Source organism: Capsicum annuum, unplaced genomic scaffold (assembly GCF_002878395.1).
Source record: "Capsicum annuum cultivar UCD-10X-F1 unplaced genomic scaffold, UCD10Xv1.1 ctg4557, whole genome shotgun sequence".
Taxonomy (NCBI): Eukaryota; Viridiplantae; Streptophyta; class Magnoliopsida; order Solanales; family Solanaceae; genus Capsicum; species Capsicum annuum.
Genome location: NW_025853076.1, coordinates 188,456 through 194,455, shown reverse-complemented (window position 1 = coordinate 194,455; position 6,000 = coordinate 188,456). Strand labels below are relative to the sequence as shown.

At 36.2% G+C, this 6,000-nt stretch overlaps 1 pseudogene; it reads left to right on the top strand.

Moving 5' to 3' along the window:
• Positions 1-3,656: 3,656 nt before the first annotated feature.
• On the top strand, positions 3,657-4,964 carry LOC107873919 (annotated as a pseudogene).
• The last annotated feature ends 1,036 nt before the right edge of the window (positions 4,965-6,000 follow it).

Here is a 6,000-nt window from a genome sequence, read left to right as displayed (position 1 = left end):
GAAGATTTATTAATTAGGTTGGTCAGCCTCATACGAAAAAAATCGTGTGGGTATGTATATATATTATAAAGCAAAGGGCGAATTTAAGTTATCTAAATATAATTTTTTAAATATTAAATTAAAGATGAAACTATACTAATAAGAAAAAAATTATAGTTTTAATAAAATGTTATTAAGGATAATAATAGCAATATATTAAATTAACGTTATTAAAACGTTATTAAATTAACACAGGGGCGGACCTACATGGTTGCCATGGGGTTCAGCCGAACTCCCTCGATAAAAAAAACTACGTTGTATATATAAGGTAGAAAATTTATATTTATGTACGTATATTAGTGTTGAACCACATGAAACAAGGCACATAGATAGCCCAGTGGTATTATTTGCTCTTCTTGGGCGCTTTATTCAGCCTACTACGGGAGTTAGATCCCTAAATAAATTAAATAAAAATAATAATAATAATAATAATAATAATAATAATAATAATAATAATAATAATAATAATAAAAACGATGTCGTTTTAACACAAAAAGTAAAACTTTGGTAGTGCACAAATATGACCTTTAACTATTCAAAACTGCACAAATATGACAATCCTCCAAGTCAGCCCTTTTATGATGTGGCATCGTGTGATTGGATTACCTTTCCACATAGGCGCGAGTGAAACTCACGCATGGGGATGCAAGATCGGAGGTCATATTTGTTCTGGTTTTAAATAGTTAAAGGTCCCATTTGAGCGTTATCAAAGTTTGAGGTCAAAGTTATAATTTGATGTCAAGTTTAGGGTCATATTTATGTATTTTGTTAATAAATAAAGAAAAAGGAAGTATCTTTTAAGAACCACCCTTAACCAGAGGTCGAGAGTTCGACCCTGAGCACGGAGAAAACTCTATTGGGAGCCCTACCCCCCGAATGGGGCCCTACCCGGCGAGAATTCGGATTAGTCGGACTCCAATGCAGGTAACGGACACTGGATAGGAAACCAAAAAACAAATCTTTTAAGAAAATTATTTAGGTGAATATAATCCCTGGAAAATTCATTTCCAGAAATGACGACTGTGTTATATCCAAGTGTCCTCAGCAAATTTTCTCCAGAAACTTGTAGATCTCTCGTTCCTTATATGAATAAGTCCTCACTTTGTTAACATCACTCACAAATATACCTAAGAAAAGTTCCTCTCAGTTGTTGAAACGAACCCGAATTCTCAATTCAACAATCAATACACAAAGTGAACGAAACTAATAAACTTGATTAATACAGAATGGAGAAATTACAATATGAAAGAACATGAATAGTAGTAGAAGGAGATGAAAGGATTAGAGAGAATTGGGGATGAGAAGCATAGCCTTTTCCTAAGTAATTATCACCATTTGCATAAGACTATTCTTCCTAAAATGTGCTATTTATTAACCCGTATCCCACACATAGCCACTTAATGTGATATTGGGCTACTTTACCATAACTGATTTCGGCCCATTCATAACAATACTCCCCTCTCCAATAAGAACCTTGCCCTCAAGGTTCGAGTGGAGCCACACGGACAATATAATGTTTAATCTTTCAAGACTTGAGTGTGTGTAGAGAGCTGCTATGGTGGTGCAAAGATGAAACCAAGTATTGTCAACATGAAGAATTGATGAAACAATTTCATTGCCCTTAGCCAAGTCAATATTACCAAGCATCATAACAGAAGCCAAACTTTTAAAAATTGTCACCTTCTCAACCTTGCTAAGTCCAACAATCTTCATTACCTTCTCTATATTAGGAGAGTCATGAGCATAAGTTATACCTGCTAAGCAATAAAATCGTTTGATATAGGAAAATGCTTTAGGACCCCTTAATCTAAACATTTTGTTTATCTCCATAAGTACTTCACGGAGAAGGAAGAAACAATGATGGTTCTGTTCCAGAATTATAATTATGAAAGCTCTAGAACTTTCCCATCGCTACTCCATACGTCTTTCCAAGCTTTGCAAACAGAATCTCCACAAATATACCATTATGACTTGAAAACTTACTTTGAATTGCATCGACATTGTTAAGCTCTTTAAATACTGGATCTGACTTCAGAACTTGTTGTGCTATAGTGCACTCTTCAACGCATCTATGACCCCTAAGATGAGCTACATAGCACATAAGCCTCATCATAGTCTTAAATTTCCCACAACTAGCCAAGATAGAAAAGCTTTTACTCTCACTGAGTATTGCCTTGTGAACAACATAAGCAACAACAATTGAAGCTACTTTCACCAACTCAAGCTCACTTTCAATCACATCCAAGCTCCCATGATCATTTTGACAAGTTTGTATTGCAACCACTTCATACAGTGAGAGAGTGGGAGAGCAGACAATTATTTTATCACCTTGAGAACCAACTAAACCTTTGAGCTCCTCAAGCATAGAGAAATTAAGCAACTCCAGCCCAATTAAGTCTGCCATGGACCTGATACAACCTTGAAGTCGTGCAATACAAATAGCTTTTGGAGCTTCATTTCCCTGTATTGCCATTTTCAATATACTAGCCTGCTCAGTTATTTTCTTTTGGAAAGAGAAATCACCTCCTATTGCAGCATACAATACGTTACTCTTTGGAGCTTGGAGAACAAAAATGAGTTGAGCTAATAGTTGTTGCAGGCAGGGGCGGATCAAGAATTTTCAGTCAGGGGTTCAGTAATACATATACGGACTAGTTGAAGGGGGTTAAACCTCTACTATTTATACATAAAAAAAAATTTACCATGTATAAATATTATAATTTTTTGACGAAGGGGGTTTGGATGAACCCCCTGGACCCTATGTAGATCCACTACTGGTTGCAGGAATTGGAATAATTTGGGAAGGCATATAATATGTAGAGGTGCAATTGGTTGTAGCTCTCTCGACGCAGCTCTTTGCGAATTGTCATCAAACACACGATTCACATCAGAGTATGTATCATCCACATTTGATTTCCTTACTCTAATTCATATCTTTGTTGTCTGGGATGCCACACTTGAGTCATACAATTAGCATTCGCAATGAAGCCAAACGTACTAGTAGAGCCCAAAAATATTAGTAGCTTCTTGTTCAATGTATAGTCAGTGAGATCCTTGAGCTTGGAACTTATACTCAAATCCCATACACAGAGATTCATTGCAGCTCCATGAACATCGACATTCTTTGACATATTTCTTGGGGAACATTCATCGAACAGTTGGACTTTGTTGCGTTCAAGGCATAATGCTTCTTCATCAAGCATTTTAATTGGAGAATCGGGTTGCACCTGAGCAACTAGCTTGTGGCAACAACTATGACCAGATTCGTCGAGAAACCTAGTCGATTGAATATCATCCAAATAACCTAGAAGGATAGAGGCAGAAGACGTTTCTTCCACTTCTTCAGTGAAAACTCTGGTACACATTTCATCGAACTTATTTTGTTTATCCATTTTGCTTTTGCATTCAAATTGCATATCAAATTTCTGAGGCAAAGCTAGGTTTTTTTAACTTCTCCATTGTGTATAAACATGTGTAGGGCATGAATAAAGTATATTTGTCTTAGTGAAGCCCCACGAAATAGCCTCAAAACGACTGGAGGGCATCTGATTAGCAAAGTGATTTTCCAGTGATTCAAGATGTAGTTTAGGAAAGCGAACCAACACTTTTGAAGTAAAATGTTCCCAATCAACCAATTGCTTCTTCTACAAAAGCCATTGGTACCACGACAAAGCAGCCCCATCGAGATGACGCCAGAGATAATTTGTGGTTTCTGCAATTTCATATAAATCAAAGTAGCTTTCAGCCATAGAGATCCATAACTCAGGATTCTCTCTACAGAACCGTGGAATCTCCACCGGAGTAGGTTTAATCCTTGTAGGGTTTCCAATCAACTCATGTAATAATGAACGAATTTCACATATCTCCTTTGACCATGAATCCCTTCCGACGCTAATTGAATCATAGGGAGTTCGAAATTTTGGGCCCTCCATTGAAGACCTCTGGATGGAAGCACCAATGAAACGAACCCGAATTCTCAATTCAACAATCAATACACAAAGTGAACGAAACTAATAAACTTGATTAATATAGAATGGAGAAATTACAATATGAAAGATCATGAATAGTAGTAGAAGGGGATGAGAGGATTAAAGAGAATTGGGGATGAGAAGCATAGCCTTTTCCTAAGCAATTATCACCATTTGCATAAGACTATTCTTCCTAAAATGTGCTATTTATTAACCCGTATCCCACACATAGCCACTTAATGTGATATTGGGATACTTTACCAGATTTCAGCCCATTCATAACAGTTGCCTTGCAGACCATAAACAATCTCCAACATATTCAATTCCCTTAAAAGGAAAACAGTATATTTAGAGAGAAAAAGATAGTAAAGCAACTGTCAGCTTAATAAGTTTTCTAGTTTTAGCAATTGCTATGGCCTTTCTTCCATAAAAAAATGAGGCACTAATACCATACACACGCCCCATATGGGACATAATGTTTCCACAAGAATCTGATCCTTTCAAGATTCTTGAATAAACCCCACTCACCATTCTAAAAGGTGTATAATCAATCGCCTTATTAGCTTGTTAGTTCAGATTGGAAGGAAACTGAAAAGGAGCATGTAATTACACTTGACATACCAGGGATGAAGATGGAGGACATCAAGATTGAGGTGGAAGAAAACATGGTGTTGAGAGTCAGTGGAGAACGGAAAACAGAAGAAGAAGAAATTGAAGCAGGCGAAAAATGGCACAGAGCTGAAAGAAGTAGTGGGAAATTCTAGAGACAGTTTAGACTGCCTGGAAATGCTGATTTGGAACACATAAAGGCTCATTTGGAAAATGGTCTGTTGAAGATTAATATTGAAGAAACAAGAATAAGGTGACTAGTACTGCAGAGGAAAGCAAATCTGCTGGTGGTGAGGATATTAAAGCTACCAAAGCTGAGATGTAGATTAACAAATTTGAACTGTACGTTGATCGATCTGTAGTTTTGCTTTGTTGATTGTGCTTTTCTCTGTCTTGGCTTCCTGTGTCTCTAATAAAGTTCTTGAATATGTAATTAGGCATATGATCACGTGTGGTACTTTGACTGAAAAAAGAAAATAAGACAGTGAAGATAACAAAGATTCCAGATAGGCACTCAAGAGGAAGAATAGAAGAGAACCTTTGGTTTAAAAGAGAAGAAACACATGAATCTCTAGCTTTAGTCTATTAGTGTGTCTCTTATTAATTTGATATAAGCGAATCTCTTATATGAATCTATGTATCTATCTATTTTACGTGCTAATCTACATATCTATCCTTTGATCATAATCATCCATCATGAATAGAGCTAAAAAGAATATTCACATCCAAATTATTTATTTATAACTGTCTTTATGTTCAACAAATTATTTATTTACAACTATCTTTATGTTCAACTTTAAGAGTTAATTTGGCCGCACTAGAAAAGAGGGATTCCGAAATACACACATATAAGTTGATTGTAAAAATTACTTATGACATTCATTGTCAAAATTACTTATGATATTCAACATGAATACAAGGAAATTCTTGATATTCCACTTGAATACAAGGAAATGTTTGTTGCAAGTAAGTTTATCGCCAAAGCTACAAGCATGCTTACAGAACACAAAATTATATCACCGAAATAGATTCTGAAGGACAACAAATTTTATCACCTTAATCATTGATACCTATGAGAATATTATCAGCTCAATTAATGATACGGGTCTCACAGTCTCAAGACCATTTACTAGAAGTCAAGCTCGGGAACTACAAAGGCTTCAAGGCGTGTTTATGAAAATGGATACAGTTGAGCTTGTTGCAAACTCGCCCAAGGGAGTGTACGTATTGACATTTGGGGGATGACATTAGGGGCCCAAAATACACCCCAAGGCTGTCCCAAACACTCCACACCTCCCCTTTCATTAAGGGCAAAGGGGTCCTTTTGCCATCCTTTTTATGAAAACTATTTAAGGAGTTTCTTTAGTCTTGTTCTCTTTAGTTA